The sequence below is a fragment of the Caretta caretta genome, chromosome 1 (assembly GCF_965140235.1).
Source record: "Caretta caretta isolate rCarCar2 chromosome 1, rCarCar1.hap1, whole genome shotgun sequence".
NCBI classification, from domain to species: Eukaryota; Metazoa; Chordata; order Testudines; family Cheloniidae; genus Caretta; species Caretta caretta.
In genome coordinates this window covers 116,552,541-116,577,293 of record NC_134206.1, presented here as the reverse complement: position 1 = coordinate 116,577,293, position 24,753 = coordinate 116,552,541, and the positions used below count along the sequence as shown (strand labels likewise).

Below are 24,753 nucleotides of genomic sequence, written 5' to 3'. Positions count from 1 at the left end.
ATCAACTACTCTTTGCTTGTGGCTAATGTGTGCTACTAGTAATATGATAAAAATCATATTTGATTTGGTGTGACTTAAATTCTGCTGTGTGAATTGTGGTCTGTTGTCCATCGCTAGTTGATCTGGAGTACCAAAATGAACAAAAGTTCAGTTTCTCTATAGCACTGCAACATGTTATGTCTTTCAAGTGCATTATTTCTGTATACCTGGAAAAAAGACCATTATGACCAGGTAATGATGACCTCTGAATTCACATAAGTCTGCAGCTAGTCTCTTCCAGGATCTATCTGGCAGAGGTGTTTGTACACTGTAAGGTTCAGTATTGTCTCAAGCTTTTTACTGGGTCTCCCTTCAAAAGTCCAATATCATGAAATATTCCATTGAATTCTTTCACCTTTCTTATTAGGCCCATCACACCTGCCATGCTGCAGCTGAAAAGATTTAGTCTTTGTTTCTTTGACCACGTGTGCTCTGAATGCATAGCTTCTGTATCTGTAAGTTGTTTCTGTAGTGAACTGTCCCATGCGTTCAAAATACCTCCAGGGCTAGGCAGAGCTGTCAGGGGATTTCCACTTTGGGAGGCATTGTAGGTGATTGTAAATCCCTGCTGAGATGACTCACATCTGCTTCTCAGTCAGTTTTAAAGTCAATAGTCTTTTCATGAATATTCAATTTCACTCTCCAAGTAGGCTCTCTGTTATCACATGTGATAGATCCCAGAAACCATGCTTCTTCATGATATGTAATATCAGTCAACTCCTTGACTGCCCTGGTATGGCAAACATCTGCAAAAAGTCCATATTTTGTGCATGTATTACACTTTGCACCTTTGGCTAACATACACCTATTGGACTATGAATTTTTCCACATCTTGTTTATTTAGTCTGAAATGCTTTGTAGGTTGCCTGAAATTTGTTTCTCTTTGCCTCAGGGGTCTTCTGGTAGTGACTTTTAGCACTGATGTTTTGTCTGTTTACAGCTTCTAAACTAGTTTCATGTTATTTCAGGTTGTTCCTAAGAACATAAGAATGGCCATACTGGGTCAGACCAAAGGTCCATCCAGCCCAGTATCCAGCAGGAGAGTGGGGTGGGAGGAGGTATTGTTTCATGGTCTCTGTGTATATAATGTCTTCTGCAGTTTCCACAGTATGCATCCGATGAAGTGAGCTGTAGCTCACGAAAGCTTATGCTCAAACAAATTGGTTAGTCTCTAAGGTGCCACAAGTACTCCTTTTCTTTTTGCAAATACAGACTAACATGGCTGTTACTCTGAAACCTGTCTACCGACAGTGGCCAATGCCAGGTGCCCCAGAGGGAGTGAACCTAACACTTAATGATCAAGTGATCTCTCTCCTGCAATCCATCTCCACCCTCTGACAAACAGAGGCTAGGGACACCATTCCTTACCCATCCTGGCTAATAGCCATTAATGGACTTAACCTCCATGAATTTATCCAGTTCTCTTTTAAACCCTGTTATAGTCCTAGCCTTCACAACTTCCTCAGGCAAGGAAGTTCCATAGGTTAACTGTGTGCTGAGTGAAGAAGAACTTCCTTTTATTTATTTTAAACCTGCTGCCTATTAATGTCATTTGGTGACCCCCTAATTCTTATATTATGGGAACAAGTAAATAACTTTCTCCTTTTTCACTTTCTCCACACCACTCATGATTTTATATACCTCTATCATATCCCCACTTAGTCTCCTTTTTCAAGATGAAAAGTCCTAGCCTCTTTAATCTCTCCTCATATGGGACCTGTTCCAAACCCCTCATCATTTTAGTTGTCCTTTTCTGAAACTTTTCTAATGCCAGCATATCTTTTTTGAGATGAGGGGACCACATCTGTACACAGAATTCAAGATGTGGGCATACCAGGGATTTATATAAGGGCAATAAGATATTCTCTTATTCTCTATCCCTTTTTTAATGATTCCTATCATCCCGTTTGCTTTTTTGTCTGTCGCTGCACACTGGGTGGATGTCTTCAGAGAACTATCCACGATGACTCCAAGATCTTTCTCCTGATTAGTTGTATCTAAATTAGTCCCCATCATATTGTACATATAGTTGGGGTTATTTTTTCCAATGTGCATTACTTTCCATTTATCCACATTAAATTTCATTTGCCATTTAGTTGCCCAACCACTTAGTTTTGTGAGATCTTTTTGAAGTTCTTCACACACTGCTTTGGTCTTAACTACCTTGAGCAGTTGAGCATAACTGAGTATCTGCAAACTTTGCCACTTCACTGTTTACCCCTTTCTACAGATCATTTATGAATTAGTTGAATAGAATTGGTCCTAGGACTGACCCTTGGGGAACACCTCTATTTAGCCATCTCCATTCTGAAAATTTACCATTTATTCCTACCCTTTGTTCCCTGTCTTTTACCAAGTCTCAATCCATGAAAGGATCTTCCCTCTTATCCCATGACAATTTAGTTTACATAAGAGCCTTTGGTGGGGGACCTTGTCAAAGGCTTTCTGGAAATCTAAGTCCACTATATCCACTGGATCCCCCTTGTCCACATGTTTGTGGACCCCCCCCCCCTCAAAGAACTCTAATAGATTAATAAGACATGATCTCCCTTTACAGAAACCAAGTTGACATTTGCACAAAAATTTTTGTTCTGTGTCTGACAATTTTATTCTTTACTATTGTTTCAACTAATTTGCCCGGTACTGACGTTAGACTTACTTGTCTGTAATTGCCAGGATCACCCCTAGAGCCCTTCTTAAATATTGGCATTACATTGGTGTTACATTCCTGTCTTTTTGTTCTGCTGTTTGACTAGTTCAGATTGCTTTGCTACCTGTATAGCTCTGGATAGATTTAAGTCTGTCTTAAATTTTAGTTGCTGTGGGAGGTTTCTGTCTGTTAACCCAATAACCAGCCTGTCTCTGATATTTTCATGTTTTGCAGCCCCCAAATCGTAATGTTCAGACAACGCATGCAAATCTCTTATGAAAGAGTCAACATTTTCTCTTGGTTCCTGCATTATCTAGTGAAAACATGCTTTTTCAAAAACTACATCTCTCAGAGGTATAAAGTATGCACCAAACATAGCCAGAACCCTTTCATAGCCATCTTTGTGACTGACTTCAGTAAAGTCAAAGACTTAAAGATATGCTCTGCCTGCTTCCCCATTGCATAAATTGAAGATATCTGCATATCTCCCGTTTTCTTGTGGAGTTTGATTGCAATTAGGGCTGTCAAGCAATTAAAAAAATTAATCATGATTAATTGAACAAATTAAAAAAATCGCACTGTTAAACAATAATGGAATACCATTTATTTAAATATTTTGGTTGTTTTCTACATTTTCAAATATTGATTTCAATTACAACACAGAATACAAAGTGTACAGTGCTCACTTTATTTTTTATTACAAATATTTGCACTGTAAAAAACAAGAGATCCTATATTTCAATTCACCAATATAAGTGCTGCAGTGCAATCTCTTTATCATGAAAGTTGAACTTGAAAATGTAGAATAATATACAAAAAATGCATTCAAAAATAAAACCATGTAAGACTTTAGAACCTACAAGTCCTCTTGGTCCTACTTCAGACAAACAAGTTTGTTTACATTAGCAGGAGATAATGCTGCCCACTTCTTATTTACAATGTCACCTGAATGTGAGAACAGGTGTTCACATGGCACTGTTGTAACTGACGTTGCAAGATTATTTACGTGCCAGATGCACTAAAGATTCATAGATCCCTTGATGCTTCGACCATCATTCCAGAGGACATGCATCCATACTGATGACGGGTTCTGCTCAATAATGATCCATAGCAGAGTAGACCGATGCATGTTCATTTTTATCATTTCAGTCAGATGCCACCAGCAGAAGGTTGATTTTCTTTTTTTGGTGGTTTGGGTTCTGTAGTTTCTGCATAGAAATATTGCTCTTTTAAGACTTCTGAAAGCATTCTCCACACCTCGTCCCTCTCAAATTTTGGAAGGCACTTAAGATTCTTAAACCTTGGGTCGAGTGCTGTAGCTATTTTTAGAAATCTCACATTGGTACCTTCTTTGCATTTTGTCAAATCTTCAGTGACAAGGTTCATAAATGAAACAACATGTGCTGAATCATCATCCAAGACTGCTATAACATGAAATATATGGCAGAATGCAGGTAAAACAGAACTGGAGACCTACAGTTCTCCCCCAAGGAGTTCAGTCACAAATTTAATGCACTTCTTTTAAGAACATCATCAGCATGGACACATGTCCTCTAGAATGGTGGCTGAAGCATGAAGGAGCATATGAATGTTTAGTATATCTGGCATATAAATACCTTGCAATGCCGGCTTTGAAAGTGCCATGTAAATGTCTGTTCTCACTTTCAGGTGACGTTGTAAATAAGAAGCAGGCAGCAGTATCTCCCGTAAATGTAAACTTGTTTGTCTTAGCGATTGGCTGAGCAAGAAGTAGGACTGAGTGGACTTGTAGACTTTGAAGTTTTACATTGTTTTGTTTTTGAGTGTAGTTATATAACCAAAAATCTACATTTGTAAATTGCATATTCACAATAGATATTGCACTACAGTAATTGTATGAGGTGAACTGAAAAATACTATTTCTTTGGTTTATCATTTTTACAGTGTAAATATTTGTAATAAATGAAAATTGAGCACTGTACCCTTTGTATTCTGTGATCAAATAGAAATCAATATATTTGAAAACATAGAAAAACATCCAGAAATATTTAATGCATTTCAATTGGTATTCTGTTTAACAATGTGATTTAACTGCGATTAAAAAAAATTAAGCAATTCTTTTTTGAGTTAATCATGCGAGTTAACTATGATTAATCGACAGCCCTAATTGCAATATGAATTCTTGCAAAGTACTGCTTCCACTCTGTCCATTCTGAAGGTTTGTTAAAGCTGATGTTCTCTGGGGCATTGAAGAGTAGCATATTGATGAGATCTGGCAATCTTTCTTGCTTTTTTTTCTTCTGTCTGCAACCTTTGTTTTCCTTTTATTTCTGTTCTCCTCTGGCACTAGTTTTCTTTTGACGCCATGTCATGTATGACTTGTACTAGCACATCAGACTCTCCTACCAGATACGGACTGGCTACAGAGCTTCCTTCAAAGAGAGAGCAAGAGCAGATGTTTGCTATAAGAATCTTTAATGCACTATCAAGAATGACCATTATGAGTTTAAATTAGGTTTGTTACACCTAATGGGTGAATGGTATAATACAGTTTAGCATTCCATTACAACTATGGCAATAGAGTCCATATAAAAGGGTTAGGTAGGCTTTGCCTTCCTCCTCGTGATGCACTGGTCAGCACAAAGAAATAAGCTGAACTCATGAAGGGAATAGCAGTAGGCAAACTATTTGTGTGCATCTGCAAGCTCTGAGAGATGTTCTGCTTCCTTGAGCCAGGACACCTCTGTCGGACAGGGTTAGTGTTATACTGCCCCCCACTCAAGGTTCTGCCTTATAGGAATCATGGGGAAAACATTTCATTTTACTCAGTAGTAGCTCTTCTATGAATGAAAACATTAAGTTTTGGAGATGGTTATGAAGTATACAAAAGATGGGGATGAATGAAATGAATACCTTTATCAAACTACCACAAAAGCGCAAAAAAAGTGTTAGATACCAATTATGCAGAGGACAAACACTGAAGTTTTTTCATACAGGTCTGCATACAAATACATATCCAAAGCATGAATGTCAGATGTTTGGAAGTCATGGATGGGCAGATTACTAGTCGGATACATTAATGGAAAGGAACGCATGTTATACTACAGTTTAATATGCTCTCTATTGTAGACAAGAAATTCAGATAGATGAGAACAGGTCATAACTCAGTGTATATTGTAACTATGTAGTGACTGACCACATATACTGCACCAAAATATTGAGCACCCTAAAAATACATACACACACACACACACACCGATGATACAAATCAATTTCAAGGTAAGCCAATATACCTTATAAAATAAAATTTGTAATTCATGTGAATTTTATTTCACATCTCCAGTTTTCTTTGACACCCATGCTTCAAACTGTGTTATGGAAGAGTGATGATTAGTAGACAATCTGTCTTGGCTTTGATAGTCATGACACACCTGTTTCTGGAAATGTAGCACTTCATCTTCTCAGTTCCTGATGACATATTACCACTTTTGCTGTGATAATCAAAATAAGTTAAATTCTCAATCTTTTAAGCATTTTTAATGCAAAACTCTGAATCAGGTAAGATAAATTTAACCACTGAAGAACATTAAAATTTCCCAAAAGCACAGAAATGTAAAGTAAAGGCTGGACAGCTACCTTGGCTTATCTTCCCTCACTATGGGTCTGCTCCAAAGTCCATTGAACTGAATGGAAAGATTCTCATTAACTTCAATGGGTTTTGGATCAGGCCCTTCCCCATGTTCAAAGTTGTACAGGGCAGTGTGAACTAAGGCTGGAAAAAACCTTATTTTTACTCTTAATTTCCTTTCTTTTTGAGGGTCTGATCCTGCTCCCATCGAAGTCAATGGCAAAGTCTGCATATTCACTTCATTGTGATTCCTATCATTACTTTAACATAGTTTAGGTAGTTAAACTCATTTTGGGCCAGAATCTGGCCTGACTTTATCAACATTTGTATCGGTAATACTTTGTTAAAAGAATTACATTTGATTAAGGTCTCATTTACTTCTGTTTGGACCATGTTTTCCAAACATACTCCCTCCAGAGAGAGCAAGAGAGAGTGTCTGTCTGTCTAATATATGAATTACAATATAAATCTTGCTGAAAGTCTTATTCTCTGTTTCCCCTGTAGTTTGCTGTGCAGCCATTACTATGATGTAAATACCTACAGTAAAAAAGAAATTAGTTTTGAAAATGCATTCTATTGACTAGATAAATTACTAACTAGAGAAGTGTAAATACAGATTCTTTCCTTGGATTATTCACCCAAGTGTTTAGATTACTCTGAACATTAAAGACAAGAATGATTCTGAGCCTTTTGACTGCTTCAGGGATATTCTTCTTTGAATGCTGTCACTACATTCTGATACACAGCACCATAAGCCACATGCAGGACTCCATCAAGAATGAACCTCCTCATTTTGGACCTGATCTGAAGCCCACTGAACAAAATGAGCCTCTTTCTATTGACTGTGGTGGGTTTCAGATTAGGCCCTTTGTATTTTTTTTTAATGAAAATGAAATACCACACACACAGACACAACATAAACTTTCATGTAAACCTCCTATGGACCATTACTTACAAAAGCCTTACTAGTACTTTTTTCAAACTTACTGCAGAATCCTGTTAGATATTCATTATATACTAGCATCACAGGTATCCTTGCAAGTGAAAGTTTTAATATCACACTTACCAGAATTTTGATAGCATATGATGGTGTAAAATTTAATAATTTATTTTTCTGGCTTGTGAATATTAACTACTGCTGAGCCCAGACCCAACATATAAATAGCTTGATTAAGTATTTAATTAGCCAGTTTGAAAACTTCATAAATATTCTGCCACTTAGGGTGACCACAAAGCAAGTGTGGAAAAACTGAGATACTTTTGTTTGAGGGGAATGGCCGTGGTATAGTTGCATATGTAAGACATAACCCCTAATATTGGGATGGTCCCAATAATATCAGGATGTCTGGTCACACTATTGCCCTTCCATACTAGGATAATCATTGTGAAGGGCTTTTTTCTTTATCCTGGGACACTTAGTCTTCCAGTCTGGTACCTGATGAAGGCAAGTTAGTGTGCTGGATTCAAATATGAGCAGGTTGTATAACTAATAGGCTATACAGACTATCCTAACCACTGACTTAAACACATTCCGTGTTTGGAGCTATACAAGACCACTCTTCCAGAGAGCACTATATACCTGGACAAAACCAGACTGCTAGCCAGAATGGCATACCAGATTTCCTCTGTGGGCCCATATAACTGGTGCCAGTGGGCTGCACTGTCCTCCATTATCTATTTGGAGAATTGTGCTTCGTTTTTACTTACAGGCTTCCCCAACTATTTGGAAGGCATGACCAGAGAGCCTTTCCAACAGGAAGGGGAATGGGTTTGCCCGAGTCTGAGGAAATTGCAGGAATACGAAGGGGCGGTGTCATAGACATGGGACGGGGGACAGTGCATGGGACTTAATAGCTTTTTCTGGGACCAGGACCAGCACTTTTCCCTACAATCATAACACACCTTAATAAACACTTCTAATAATGAATCACGTATCAAAATCTTTGACTGACTGGAGTTGCATCAGCACCTCGCCTTATAAAATTATTGACACCACTTCTCTTCCACTCTGTCCTATACAGCACATTAAAAAACACATGTGTTTAATAAGACACTACTCGATCTGGGCCTGAGTCAGATTGGAAGATTCCCAAATTTTAGGGGTGTTTGAAAATCAATCTTAGTTGTGGATCCAAATTTAACTAATGGTTTCTATCTTGATCCTGGAGTCAATAAAAACTATATATTTGAACACTTCTGCTTTATGAAATGTTCAAAACCTGGATCTCTGCATTGGGTGGCACTGAGCATTCTCTGTCATTAGTATAGCGTTTTACAGGCTAAGCATTTTAAAGGCTTAGTTTGAAATTTAAAAGCTTACCCAGATCGAAAACTTAATTTCAAAGCTTGGTCAGAGAGGCTGCACTGGTGACTCAAAGCCCGCATGAAGGTGCGAGGCACTGTGGCATCTGAGTAAATCACTCTTTAGTGATAGCCTGTAGAGGTCAGGACCCAAATAATAAATAGTAAGTGGGGAGGGGCATGTGGCCTAGCTACAGCTATAAATTGGGAGGCTGCCTGCAAATGCCCCTTCTCAAACAGAGAGAGCCCCCGACAGAGTGAGGCAGAGCATAGTGACTGAGTGCCAAGGTAAGGAGAGTTTGGCTGCAGGCATAGGAGTCTGAGGGATTTAACAATTAGAAAGGCACCAAGAAAAGCAACTGATAAAATACAGAAAATCAATCCACTTAACAAATATACCTAGAAGTAGGCTAAATAAAAAAGTCCCAAGAGTAAAAATGGGGACAGAAGACCAGCAGCAGTGTGGGGGCTACCTAGTTAATTCCAATGAGTACAACATGGATGATTATCTGCCTTCCAAACAGGTGCAATATGTGCATGCCATGCAAGCAACTCACAACCCTTAATGCATACTGCGAGCTCTGGAGGTCAGAGTGGCTGAACTGGTGGAGCAAAGGGAGACAGAGGTACGTAGAGGAGACTTTTAGGGACATAGTAGAGCAGTTCCATCTCCTGTCCAGGATGAAAGTCTTCAGACAGCAAAGCACCAAGCTAGAGCAGAAGAAAATAATAGTTGGGACACACCTTCCAGATGTCATGGTATCCTCTTGCACTGAGGCAGGGACTCCAGTTATTAGGAAATGACAATCTATGGTAATGGGGGATTCAATTATTAGAAATATAGATAGTTGGCTTTGTGATGACCAGGAGAACTGCATGGTGAATTGTCTGATGGGTATAAAGGTAGCAGATCTCACAAGACATCTAGATAGCCTTGTAGATAGTGCTGGGGGGGAGCTGGTGGTCATGGTACGGTAGGTACCAATGACATTAGGAAAGTGGTCCTGCAGGCCAAATTTAGTCTGCTAGGTAAGATATTAAAATCCAGGACCTCCATGGTAGCATTCTCTGAAATGCTTCCAGTTCCATGCGGAGGGCCAGTTAGGCAGAACTGTAGAATCTCAATGAATGGATGAGACAATGGTATAAGGAGGATGGATTTAGATTTATTAGGAACTTGGTAACCTTTTTGGCAAAGGAGTGGCCTATACAGGAGGGATGAGCTCCACCTAAACCAAAGTGGAACCAGACTACTGGTACATAATAAAATTTAAAAGACTGTAGAGGATTTTTTTAAACTAAAGGCTGGGGGAAAGCCGACAGGTTCAGAGGAGCACATGGTTCAGTCAGAAGCATCCCTTAGGGATGAATTTATTAAAGGGAACCTCTATATTCCACTAAAGAAGCTGGTAAAGTAGAGATAGGCACTATTGAGCAAATGCTTTTGTACAAATGCTAGAAGTCTAAATACTAAGATGTGTGAACTCCAGTTGCTGACATTAAATGAGAATATTGATACAAAAGGCATCCTGGAAACTTGACGGATTGATAATAATCAATGGGACATGGTGATACCAGGGTATAAAATATATAGGTCATATTAGTGGGGGAGTGGCACTAAACAAAAAGTATAAAAAGAGTACAGCAGTAGAAATATATTGCTAACCAGAATAGTGACAGTGATTGTGAAATGCCAAGGGAGGTTAGAGAGGCTACAAAAACAGAAAGTGTAATCATAATAGTTGATTTCAACCACCCTCATAATGACTGGGTAAGTGTCACCTCAGAGATAAAATTTATAGACATTATAAATGACTGCTTCTTGGAGCAGCTAGTCTGGAACCCACAAGGGGAGAGGCAATTAATGTAGCCATAAGTGGAGCACAGGATCTGGTCCAAGAGGAGAACATAGCTGAACCACTTGATAATAGTAACAATAACATCATTAAATTTAAACATCCTTGCGGAGGGATAATATTAAAAAAAAAAAACCAGTAACATTTAACTTTAGAAAGAGGAACTACAGAAAAATGAAGATGCTTGTTACATGGACATTAAAAGGAGCTGCCATAAGGGTTAAATGTCTGCAAACTGCATGGGGACTATTTAAAAACACCATAAAGAGGCTCTGACTAAATGTATACCTCATAGAATCATGGAAGATTAGGGTTGGAAGAGACCTCAGGAAGTCATCTAGTCCAACCCCCTGCTCAAATCAGAAAAGACAGTAAAAGGACTAAAAGAATGCCACCATGGCTAAACAGTAGAGTTCTGGAGTTCGCCTCCATTAGAGGCAAAAAGGCATCCTTTAAAATTTGGAAGTGAAAACCTAATGAGGATAATAGCAACGAGTATAAACTCTGGCAGGTTGCATAAAAGTATGATAAGGCAGGCCAAGAAAGAATTTGAGAAGCAATTTGCTAAAGATGCAAAAACTAACTAAGAATTTTTTAAAGTATATCAGAATCAGGCAATGGGGCCACTAGATGGCTGAGGTGCTAAAAGAGCACTCAAGGAAGACCAGGCCATTTCAAAGAAACTAAACAAATTCTTTGCATCAGCCTTCATTGCAAAGGATGTGGGGAGATACTTACATCAGAGCTAGTCTTTTTGGTTGACAAATCTAAAGAACTGTCCCACACTGATGTGTCAATAGAAGAGGCTTTAGAATAAATTGATAAAAATTGTAGAACTAACTGTGGTATGCATCCTATTGCTGAAGCAAGTCTGTGTACCAGATGACTAGTAGCTAACATAATGCCAGAGGAGGTCTTGGCAATTACAGGCTGGTGAGCCTGACTTCAGTACCAAACAAATTGGTAGAAACTATAATAAAGAACAGAAGTATCAGACACATAGATTAACATTATTTGTTGCAGAAAAGTCAACATAGCTTTTGTAAAGAAGTCATACCTCACCAATCTATTAGAATTCTTTGAAGGTGACGACAAGCTCATGGATAAGGGTGTGATCTAATCAATATAGTGTACTTGGATTTTCAGAAAACTTTTGACAAAGTCCCTCACCAGAGGCTCTTAAGGAAACTAAGTAGTCATGGGATAACAAGGAAAGTCCTCTCATGGATCAGTAACTGGTTAGAAGATAGGAAACAAAGGGTAGGAATAAATTATCAGATTTCACAATGGAGAGAGGTAAACAGTGGGTTCCCCCAAGGATCTGAACTGAAACCTGTGCTGTTCAAGATACTCATTCATCATTTGGACAAGGGAGTGAACAGTGAAGTGGAAAAGTTTGCAGATAATGCAAAATTATTCAAGATAGTTAAGTTCAGAGCTGACTGCAAAGACCTACAGGGGGATCTCACAAAACTGCGTGACTGAGCAATGAAATGGCAGATGAATTTAGTGGAGAGAAGTACAAAGTAATGCATATTGCGAAAAAATAACCCTAACTACACATATATAATGATGGGTTCTAAATAAACTGTTCCCACTCAAGACAAAGCTCTTGGAGTCATCCTAGAAAGTTCTCTGAAAACTTCAGCTCAATGTGCAGCAGTGGCAAAAAGGCTAACAGAATGTTAGGAATTTGTAGGAAGGGAATAGAAAATAAGACAGAAAATATCATAATTCCTCTATAAAAACCCATGGTGCACCCAGACCTGGAATACTGGATCCAGTTCTCATTGCCCCATCTCAAAATCAATAGTGTGGAACTGGGAAAGGTTCAGAAAAGGGCAACAAGTATGACCAAGGGTATAGAACATCTTCTATACAAGAAGAAACTAAAAAGATTATGGGTGTTCATCTTAGAAAAGAGACAATTAAGAGAGGATATGATAGAGGTCTAATAAACCATGAATGGTGTATAAACATATATGTTATGTCCCTTTCCCAAAATACAAATACCAGGGGTCATCTAATTAATTTAATTAGATTAATTAGATTGAATACAAGCAAGAGGAAGTATTTTTCATACAACACATGATCAAAGTGGAACTCATTGCCATGGGATGTTGTGATTGCCAAAAATATCCTGGGTTCAAAAAAGAACTAGATAAGATCATGGAGGATAGGTCCATCAACGGCTATTAGCCAAGATGTTTAGGGATGTAAACCCATGCTTGGGGCAACCCGAATCTCTGACTACCAGAAGCCATGAGGGGAAGATGGGTGAATCGTTCCAGAATTGCCCTGTTCTGCACACTCCCCCTGAAGTTCTGATACTGGACATTCTTGGAGACAGAATCCTGCACTAGATGGACCATTGGTCTGACCCAATATGGCAGTTCTTCTATTTAATGTAAGGGTACTGGGAGGCATTGGTGACCTGTAATATATAATCAGTAAGACTAGATGATCTGGTGGTCCCTTCTGGAATTAAACCCTATGACTCATCTGTAGACACTGGAGCTGGGATTGCTAAAGGGGAAAGCTAATGGGATTTGCATGCCTAATTCCTTTAGGCTCTTTTGACAATCCCTCTCAGCCTGGCTTCATTAGCTCTGTAAGATAATTTAGTTATTATACTGGAGGGTACCCTTTTAAATACAATAGAAATTCACTTTTTTAGAACACTATCTGGAAGATTGCAAACTTGTTAAGAAACAAATCTTCTCTGACAAATGAGGTTATAAAAAGATAAGCATACTGGTACCTGATAAAAGAACACATAGACGTGGCAGCAATTTGTCACACTACCAGTATATAGCATTATTTACCCTGATAGGAGGATAGAATATGCAGAGAAAAAGTCCATTTACCACACAGCTGCCATAATGTAGTAGTAGAAAATATTTATAATATGGCAGTACTCAAAGGCTTCTGTCAGGCTGGGAGCTTCATGGAGGTGCACTCTGTTCAAACATAGATAAGAGATGATTCCTGCCCCACTTACAATCTTAAAGAGATGAAGAGTATGGGATGGGGATTTTGATTTTTATCTGGGATAGAGATGGGTTGGGAAAAGGAATGGGGAAATAGGCATAAGGGAGATATTAAGAATAAAGTAGAAGGAAAAAGGAAGAGAGACCATCACAGCTCTATCTATCTTAGGTACTTATTCGCTCCCACTTTCTCATAGCATCTGAGTGCCTCACAGTCTATAATGTATTATCCTCACAACACTTCTTTGCGGTAAGGAGGTATTATGATCATCCCTATTTTACAAATGGGGAACTGAGATACAGGGAGACTAAGTTACATGCCTGAGGTCACACAGGAAGTCTGTAGCAGAGTAGAGAATTGAACCTTGAACTTCCAGGATCCAGGGTAATACTCTAACTACTAGACCATCCTTCCTCTGCCATCAGCTGTCCTGTTAAACAGCAGGTGCAGTTATGTCATCATGGCAGAGGTCAGTCTTTAGAAGGGTTCTGAAAGAAGTGGTTAGGTGTATTGAATTTAGTCAGAAGAATTTTCCCATGCATATGGGGCAGCTTGAGAGAAGCACAAAATAGACCTCGTTGAAATATGCCACTTATTTTTTGTGGGGCTTCTAAATACATAATGTTTTTTAAAAATTCCCATGAAAATGTTTTGGTTTTTCAGTGAACAAATGAAAGCAACAAAATTGTATTTTCAGAATTAGTTTTCAGTAACAATGTTCTGGTTTTAAGTTAAAAAAATCAATTTTAGAAACCAAAATTTTACCAACCAAAATTTTTGATTTTCAGTTTTTGGCGTTACTTAAAAAAAAATTCAACTAAAATGAATATTTTCTGCAAATTTTTCCTTTTGGTCAAAAATCCATTATTTGTTTTAATATATGTATATATTCTAACCAACTCTTGCACAAAAGTGTTTAAGGGAAAAGTTGACCAGAGTAGCCATTAGAATTATTTAACAAAATGCTATCTAGTGAAAACCTTCACTTTTAAACTATTTCTGTTTCCTTCCCAATGTATCTTACTTGTTACAAGGTTTCAAGTAGTCTGAGCCAATAGAACTTACACAAAAATTGGGAGCATTTTGGTCAGTTGTTTTTTTGGGAGGGGAAGAGAGTGTCATGGCATTCTGAAGTAGCATTTTTCCATTAGTCAAAAAGGAGAGTGATGTTACTCATCTGTCTATCATAGAATTTTCTATAGGTTTCCTGCTGCCAGTAATAGCACCATGAGAATGTAGAATGAAAATATATATATTCTCTAGGTGAGGTAATATCTTTTATTGGACCAACTTCTGTTGATGAGAGAGATGCTTTCGAGCTATATAGAGGTACTTAAAATATACTTTCTCAGACCTGAGGAGGAAGAGCTCTGTGAAGCTCAGAAGATTGTCTCTCCCACCAACAGAAGTTGGTCCAACAAAAAATATTACCTCACCCACTTTGCCTCTCTACTATCCTGGGACCAGCAAGGCTACTACAATACTCCATAATACTGTACACATACAGGGGAGGGGAGCATGCACTGACAACAGGTTTTTGTATGTTGCAGGTTGAAAATACATATCCTGGTTAAATTGGTTTGGCTTTTGAATTCTTGAGGATGGCAGTGGCCATTTGCTATTTGTGGAGCACCACATCAAACACTGCTGTGTCTGCACTCTGGGTCCATCCTTGGCTAGCCTGCAAATGGACAGATACAGTCACACAACAGCCCCTAACTGGCAAAATCAGTCAATTTCATTATGGTAACCACTCTGCTTCTACTGTCTGTTGAAAGTAATGCTTTCAAAAGAAGCATAGCTTTAAAAGTTACTTTTAGCTGCACAAGAACTAAAATTTTTGTTACAATTTAATGAAATTCCATGATCTGGCAAAGTCAGACTTGCCACTTTGAGACCACTTGAGCTCGCAGTGCACTAGAAACTTTAGAAAAAGGAAATGAGTTATTGATGGTGTTGAGGATTACGTTAGTTCCAAAAGGAGAGAAATAATAATAATTAAATCCTATTTTGCAAACATTGGTTATTAGATATGAAAAAAGGTGACTAAATGGTGAATCTGGTTAAGATTTTTTCGGGGGGAGGGTCATTGATTACTGCCTTTTACATTACTGTAAACTAATTTCAGTTGTGGTACAGTTTATATTATTACACTGAACTAATTCACTGATATTTTAATGGTAGTACACTATAATTTGACTATGTTAAGTATTAAAGCATCATTCATCTAATGAACTGTAGTAGCTCTAGTTTTTCATTCTAATGTACAGTACTGTAGTTAAAATAGTTGAATTTTATTAAATTTGAAATAGTCTGTGTAAGAAAGTGGCTCTCTAAATTACTACTTAGTCTTCATAAGTACTTTAAATAGTATTGGAAATCCCATTGCTCTGCCATCAAACCCACTTAATTTAACTTTTGTATTCCAAAGCTCTAGTTTTCCAAACTTTACAAGTTCAGACCACCAGGCCTAAAAATAAATGGTTGAAATCATGTAGGTAGATATACTGTACTTATATTGTGCATCTCTGCTTAGATTACACATGCTGCATTCAAGGTGGACTCCAGAAAGAGGTATATATAATATATATATTATAAGAGGTATAAACCATAGTTTTTTGTACAAACCAAAAGCTAACCAGAATTCAGATAAGACAATAGCTATATTAGGTTCATGTTTCATACACAATAGTTTTTGACAATTTTCAGCACAGATGGAAAGAGGCATTTAAAATAGTTAGGCCCCAAAATTAAGATCTAGACACAAATTTTACCCAAAATAAACAACATTTGGAGACAGAGTTTTGTTTCAAGTTTATTTCTTATCAAAAGCAATTTAAATGACCCATTCTCACAATGCGGAGATTTGTAGTAAAGCAATGCTTAACAAAATATTGCCAAAGCTACGTCTCTCCCTATACATAATACTATTGTTGTTTTTCATTTTTTAGAATTTTAACAATGGTAATTACTGATAAGTGTATTTACTTTTTGTAATGGATATTCTTCTGGAGATAGAGCAAGAATACTAATAGCATTTATTATTTGTACTGTGGTGGCACCCAGAGAGCCAAATCAAGGATCAGGGGCCAATTGTGCTAAGCACTGTGCAAACGAATCATAAAAAGACACTACTCACTACAAAAGAGTTTATTTGTCTCTAAGGTGCCACTAGTCCTCCTTTTCTTTTTGTGAATACAGACTAACAGGGCTGCTACTCTGAAACTTACAAAAGAGTTCTCATTCTTTTAATACATCCCTATATATAAGCAGTAATGCATTTCTGAGACCATAATTAAGATTCTGTTCTGCTATTGTACAGAAAAACCAACTAGTATCAATATTTGATGGTACAAACTTAACTAATAAGGCCCCAAACCTGCAATTTATTCCATGCAAGCAGATTCCTGCACCAATATGCAGCCCTACTGACTTTATTCGATCTCCACCTGGCACAGAGATCTGCCCAGATGGAGCCCCAAATTTAGGTAGATTAAATTTTTTTTAAAGGGCGAAAAATAACTGAAAATGTAATAAAACAAAACAGTCCCATTCTTCTTTCCCCCCCACCCAAAAAAAAAATCAAGTTAAACAAAATGCTTCATTTGACCTGAAACTTTTTTTTTAAATTTCAGTTCAGTCATTGAACTGAAAAAAATTGATTTGCTTATCTTTAATCCCATATTACTTTTTTCCACAGGATAGACACACAAGGGGGCCCGGGCACTGTAGCTCACGAAAGCTCATGCTCAAATAAATTGGTTAGTCTCTAAGGTGCCACAAGTACTCCTTTTCTTTTTGCGAATACAGACTAACACGGCTGTTCCTCTGAAACCTGTCATAAATCTGACATTTCCTAACTCTTGAGTACTTTCTGACTTCAGTAATGCTCTTTCACCATAATTATTTTATGTAATTCTGAAAATAGCCTGTAGTTTGTATTATTTTTCTAAGCAAGCTTGACTCCTGGTGGGGGAGCAGCCCAAAGTGCGTACATTTTAAACCAAAGAAAGAAAACAAGGGCATAAAGAAAGAAATAACTGAGAGGGCTGAGAAAGATGGAAAATGCTGCTAAAGGGAGAATCTGGGGAATGGAGGTGGATAGGAAAAAAGAAATAAAAATTTTGTAGGGGGGTGCTTATCACAACTGGGTTTAAAGCTTTTGGGTTCTGTTTATTTTTTCCCCCAAATCCTAAACTAAGAAGTTGCATTGAATGTAGTAAAGTATCTAGAATACGTATTTTATTGTTTTACTGAAGGGTTGGTAAAGTTTTGAAAATATGGCCTTAGGGATAATCATGTCTAGTAGTTTCTTTTTAATATGTTGTTTAGACATTCCTCTTCCCTCATATTCCCCCACTCCCTCTGTACACATGTTTTATAGAGTCAGCAATGATTTAGATTATTTAGATCTTTTTTGGGGAAAAAAATCTCCATTTTTTTTTTCAAAGGGCTTTTTATTTAAAATGTTTTTCTAATTTTTTATGTCTCTGTTTGAATCTTTCCCGAGTAACAGATTTTTCCCATGTATTATTTGGATAAAGACATTTCAGAATCCCTCTAGAATTGTTCAGTTTGGAAAACATCCTATAGACATAATTTGCTGGAGGCACTGCAGATTAAAAGTTTACATGAAGACAATAGACAGACCAGAGATACTTTAAATCAAACTCAAAGAAAAAAGTCCCTTTTTACTAGGCCTAAAAAGACCTTTATTTATTTAGTATCTTGTCAAAAACTAAAGTGTATTATCACATACACTGTAAACTTTTGATCTCTGTTCATTTGTGTTATACTCTATTAGAATTCTCTTCTCAGTGCTAGAGCATTTCCCATGGACTCTCAGAAATTCCTTCCACGTTCATTGGAATTAGGCATTTGGATCACAGATGCCATCAGATAAAATGTAAAATAAACCCAGGTATTTCCTAATTCTTCATGTTGTAAAATATATCACTTAACCTCTGAAACAGTTTTCCTTCTCATTTATATACAGTAGGCAAGCAACTGAATACCAGTGTTGTAAAAAAAAAAAATTAATAAATAAAAAGAAGGGTGTTTAAATTGCCCTACTTGTTACTGAGCTACAATGTCAGTCACTAGTTCTTGCACCTGACTCTGACCACATCATGAGTCATTCCAGAGGAGGTACTATAGAATATCACAAAATACTATTATCTAGTATTTTCTCTGTCTTGCACTTTCAATATAATATGTTATTTTTAAACAATATATTGTACTTCATCATTTTGTCTCAGATTAAAGAACATTCTTTTTTGTTTTCTTCATGAAAAGATAAGACTATTTACTGTTTTCCTTGCCTAAAACAATGCAGTATTTCCTCACTTTCCTATTCCAGTAGTTTTATACTGTAAGCATATCGTGCCCCATTTCTGACCTCTGAGATACATGTTTTCAGGTCCCTGGAAGTCATAGGAGTGGCGGGGGTGGGGAATAGAGAGACAGACAAGGTCATTATGGTGGTAATATTTATTGGACCAATTTCTGTTTGTGAGAGAGACAAGTTTTCAAGCCACACAGAGCTCTTCTTCTGGTCTAGGAAAGGCAGTCCCAGTGCCACAACTCAGTGCAGGGTAGAACAGATTGTTTAGCATAAGTACTTAGCACATATTGTAAGGGACTGTCATAAATATAAAGGGAAGGGTAACCACCTTTCTGTATACAGAACTATAAAATCCCTCCTGGCCAGAGGCAAAACCCCTTCACCTGTAAAGGGTTAAGAAGCTAAGATAACCTCGCTGGCACCTGACCAAAATGACCAATGAGGAGACAAGATACTCTCAAAGCTGGAGGCGGGGAAACAAAGGGTCTGTCTGTCTGTGTGAGGCTTTTGCCAGGAACAGAACAGGAATGGAGTATTAGAACTTGTTAGTAAGTAATCTAGCTAGAAATGCGTTAGATTTCCTTTTGTTTAAATGGCTGCTAAGTAAGCTGTGCTGAATGGAATGTATATTCCTGTTTTTGTGTCCTTTTGTAACTTAAGGTTTTGCCTAGAGGGATTCTCTGTGTTTTGAATCTGATTACCCTGTAAGGTATTTACCATCCTGATTTTACAGAGGTGATTCTTTTACTTTTTCTTTAATTTAAAATTCTTCTTTAAAGATCCTGATTGCTTTTTCATTGTTCTTAAGATCCAAGGGTTTGGGTCTGTGTTCACCTATGCAAATTGGTGAGGATTTTTATCAAGCCTTCCCCAGGAAAGGGGGTGGCTTTGGAGGGGCTTGGGGGGGATGTTTTGGAGGGAAGACATCTCCAAGTGGGCTCTTTCCCTGTTCTTTGTTTAACACACTTGGTGGTGGCAGCATAGGGTTCAAGGACAAGGCAAAGTTTGTACCTTGAGGAAGTTTTTAACCTAAACTGGTAAGAATAAGCTTAAGGGGTCTTTCATGCAAGTCTCCACATCTGTACCCTAGAGTTCAGAGTGGGGAAGGAACCTTGACAGGAACCATTCAAGGTAAAGTTGCCCATTAACAACTCTGCAGTCATAGGACAAATAGAGAGGATTTTGTGAGTTGCAGATTGTTGTAATAAGCCATAAATCCAGTGTTTCTGTTCAGTCCATGATTTTTAGTGTCTAGCAGAGTAATGAATGTAAGCTCCCAGGCTCATCTTTTGAAATTGTTGCGCAGGTTTCCTTTGAGGATAAGAACTGCTAGGTCAGCTATAGAGTGATCACTTTGTGAAAAGTGTTCACCCACACATGACAGGGTGTTTTGTCTTTTGTGACTGTCTTGTGTGAGTTTATTTGAGAGCACAATGATTGTCCACATAGTTGTTGTTGAGGCATTTAGTGCACTGGGTGAGGTACACCACATGTTGTGACAGTTTTATACTGCCAGGATCCATGGATCTTGAAAGGTACATTGTTGATCATTGTAGCAATTGAGATAAGTCTACAGGTTTTGCATCTGTTCTGGCAGAGTTTCGTGATGCTGTGAGTTGGTGTTTCCTGGTCTGTGGGGAATTTTCTTCTGATGATGAGCTTGGAGAGGTTGGGGGTTGTTTGAAGGCCAGAAGTGGGGTACAGGAAATGCTTCTTTCAGGATGGGGTCCCCATCGAGTATGGGTTGCGGCCAGTCATGAGCTTCCAAAATCTTAACAACCGGTTCCCTCCTCACCCCACGAGGGGGTCGTGGCCCACCCCTGCCTCCTGGGACTCCTGCCCCATCCAACCCCCCGCATTCCTTGACACCCCCCCCCCAAGACCCTTGCCCCATCCACCTCCCTCCCCTGTCCCCTAACTGCCCACAGAACTGGGCAGGAGGGTCTCGTGGGCCAACGTAATGGGTGCCCACCCCACCCCTAAGAGCCAGAGGGACTTTCTGGGGGGCGAGGTGGGGAGTCCTGGCGGTGCTTACCTGAGGCAGCCCCCAGGAAGCATCCAGCAGGTACCTCTGGCTCCTAGGGGCGGGGTAGCAAAGCTGGGGGGGGAACAGGGGGAGCAGCCACTCCCCCCACTGATCACATCAAAAGTGGCACCTTAGGCACCGACTCCGTAGGTGCTCCGGGGCTGGAGCACCCACAGGGAAAATTTGGTGGGTGCAGAGCCCCCACTGGCAGCTCCCACCCCCACACCTGGCCCCAGCTCACCTCTGCTCCACCTCCGCCTCCTCCCCTGAACGCACTGCCCCGCTCTGCTTCTCTGCCCCCTGCCCCGGCTTCCCGCAAATCGGCTGTTCTCATGGGAAGCCTGGGAGGGCTGAGAAGCAGGCGGCTGCTTTGTGCTCAGGCCCAGGGTGTGGAGGTGAGCTGGGGCAGGGAGCGGTTCCCCTGTGTCCTCCCTCCTCGGGTTACCTGCTGTGGCGCAGGCGGCCCTCCTTGCACCCTCCCCCCACTCAGCTCACCTCTGCTCCGCCTCCCTGGGCCTGAGCGCGAAGCCGCCACTTGCTTCTCAGTCCCCACCCCACCCCCAGCTTCCCGCACAAACAGCTGATTCGTGGGAAGCTGTGGGGGGGTGGAGAAGCAAAGCAGGGCAGCGCATTCAGGGGAGGAGGTGGAGGTGGAGCGGAGCGGGCATGAGGCAGGGAAGGGAGCTGCGAGTGGGTGCTCTGTACCCATCAAATTTTCCCCATGGGTGCTCCAACCCCAGAGCACCCACGGAGACGGCGCCTAAGGTGCCATTTTTGGCCGATTGTTAAATTTAGAAGCCCTTTTAGAACCGGTTGTCCCACGAGGGACAACCAGTTCTAAAAGGGCTTCTAAATTTAATAACCAGTTCTAGTGAATCGGTGCGAACCAGCTCCAGCCCACCACTGGTTGTAGCTGTTTGATGATACCCATATGGGTTCCAAGTGTGGGGTGGTGGCTGACAACTAGGGGTGTGAGGTCAGAGGGGGGTTTATTTCTGTATTGAAGCAGGTTCTCTCAGGGTATTTGGGTGGCCCATTCCATGATGTGATCTACTTCCTTGGTGGAGTGTCCTTGTTTGGTAAAAGAAGTTTTAAGTGTGTTAAGGTGCCTAGTCCAGGTGGTCTCCTCAGAGCATATTCTATGGAATCTGAGTGTTTGGTTGTTGATAACCAATTTCTTAGTGTGTTTGGGATGAATACTGGGTCTATGAAGGTAGGTGTGGTGATTTGTGAGTTTCTTGTACAAGGTTGTCTGTTGTGTTCCATTGTTGAAGCTGATTGTGGTGCCCAGGAAGTTGATGCTGGTGTGGGAGTGTTCCAGAGGGAGCTTAATGGATGGGTGGTGGTCGTTGTAGTTGTGGTGGAAATCTTTGAGTGAGTTTAAGTCATCTGTCCAGAGGATGAAAATATCATCAATGAATCACAGGTATTTCATTGGTTTCATGGTGCATTTGTCCAGAAATTCTTCTTCAAGGTGGCCCATAAAGAGGTTGGCATACTTGGACAAAGTGTGTGTTGTTTAATGTAAAATTGTAATGGGTGAGGATGAAATGGGTGAATTTGGCGATGTGTTTGGGGTGGGTATCTGGGGGGCTGTCCATTGTCTGTCTCGTAAATATTTGAGGCAGGTAGTTATGCCATCCTTGTGATGGATGTTGGTGTATTGGGAAGTGACATCCATGGTATTCAGAGAGAGACTGGTGTTCTGAAGGAGGTGGTTAATACTGTGGAGTTTGTGGAGGAAGTCAATTGTGTCCTGGAGGAAGCTGGCCATTTGAATGTTGAGTGGTTTGAGGATGACTTCTATGAGTCCCAGTATTCATTCAGTAATCATGCCATGGTCAGATATGATGGTTCTGCCTGCATTCCCTTGTCTGAGTATCTTGGGAATCATGTAGATGGTCCCTGGGGTGGGTTCATGGGGAATGAGTTTGTAGAATTTTTCTTGTGGTCATTTGGGGAAAGATTTGATATCCCTTACATTCCTGGGTAAATTGTGGTGTGGAATCTTCTTTACATTCTTTACCAGAGAGTCTGCCAGAGAGTCATCAGTTGTCCTCGTTAACATCATCATTGTGGTTGAGGACTACAATGGCACCAACTTGGTCTACTGGTTTGATCACTATCTGGTGGTTAGATTTCAGGGACTGTATGGCTGTCCTCTCAGCAGAGGAGAAATTATGGTGGATATGGTGTTTAAGAATTTCTCAGTCCATTTTTTTTTCTCTGAAGCAATCCAATGTGATGATCAAGAGTGTGGTTTTGTCCACTCCTGGGTGTCCAGTCAGATGATTCTTTTTGATTATGATTGTCAGCGGAGACGTGGTTATTGTGAGCGGTGATATTGTTGTGAACAAATTCTTTGATGCACATATTTGGACATTGAAGAATAAGCCCTCTTCAGAACTGCCTGTCCAATCCTCCTGCCAAGAAAGGTGGTGTCATGGCTGGAGGGAAACAAAGCAGAAAGGGAAGAAAATATATTTAGGTGGCACTCATGTTCCAAAAGAAGTAGAGGAAGCTGATCATTTTGCTGGAAGCTTCAAATAAAAGAGCTATTAAAATAACTGACAGTGGAAGAGAAACTTGATATAGTCTTTCCCCCTTCTCCCCCTCCCCCCGAACCATGGTGGTATGGCAATAAAAAGGGATAATGTAATATCTAGTGCTCAACTATATAGGAAGGACTGATTAGGTTGTAAAGGTAGGTGTGTAGCACTATGCCTGAATGCTTCCATAGAATCCAATGCAATAAAATTTCTGAGTATAGCAGTCCCTATAGTACAATTTGTATGGATAGAAAAACCCCGATCATAAAAATTAAAATATACAAGTAGTACTATCGGATTATACTACCAGACTCTTCCTTCCTCCGTCACCCTTCCCCCCTCAAAAAAGATATTAGGTGCACAATGTTCAAAGAGATCAAAGGGTATAAAACTACACTAACATTTTCAGTAATGACCACTGATTTTGTATGCCTCAGGTATTAGGGGCTCAGTCTGACGTACCTAAAGGCCTGATTTTTCAGAGGTGATTTACCAGTTGATCAGATGTCAGACTGGGAGAAGGTTTGGAGAAGTATTTAATAACTGTTTCATGGAAGAGCTAGTTCTAGAGCATAAAAGAGAAGAAGCCATTCTCAACTGAGACCTACGTAACCCAATAAAGATGAATTTTAAAAAATCTGAGGTCAAAAGTGAGTAAATTAAAATCCTTAGGCTCAGCATGAAAGCTACTTATGAATCTCAAACACAGAATGTATTTAACCCCTTTTTTGGGGGGGGAAAAAAGTCAGGAAGACAAAGAGAAGGGGTGTTAAATACCAAGGGTTTCAAGGTTATTTGATCTAAACAGGTGTCCTTCCGAAAATTGAAATTGAACTCTATGGCAGGTAAAATTTAACATGTAAATTAGGAGAGTAAAGAGGGAATTTGAACATGTAATAAAAGATTTAAAAAATCAATTTAAATAACATTTTTTGATTTTTTTAATCTATGAGGAGACAGTGTGATCTAGTGAGTAGGGCAATGGCTTGGAAATTCAAGAGAGCTGGTTCTCCTCACAGTTCTGCTGTTCACTTGCTCTGTGATCTTAGGCAAGACACTTCCCCTCTCTGAGCCATTATTTATTCTCTTACTCTTTGTTGTTCTAATATATTTAGAATGTATATTCTTATGGGCAAGGGATGCCCCTTGCTATGTGCCTAGCACATTGGGGCCTCTAGGTGCTATTGAAACACAAATAACTGTGAAAAATAATAAATAACTAGTAACGAAAAAACTAGAAGCTTTGACAACAATCAGTGGGTCCTCTGGACCATGAAGTTAAGGGAGCAGTTAAGGAGAATAAGGCCATTGCAGCGAAACTAAATGATTCTTCTGCATCAGTCTTCACCACAGAGAACAATGAGAAGATACCTACCTCAGACCTCCTATT

General features: G+C 39.4%; 1 long non-coding RNA gene across 2 annotated transcripts in view; it reads left to right on the top strand.

Moving 5' to 3' along the window:
- LOC125639685 (uncharacterized) overlaps positions 1–24,753 on the top strand; it is a 291,895-nt gene that overhangs the window by 196,791 nt on the left and 70,351 nt on the right. The window lies entirely within an intron of this gene.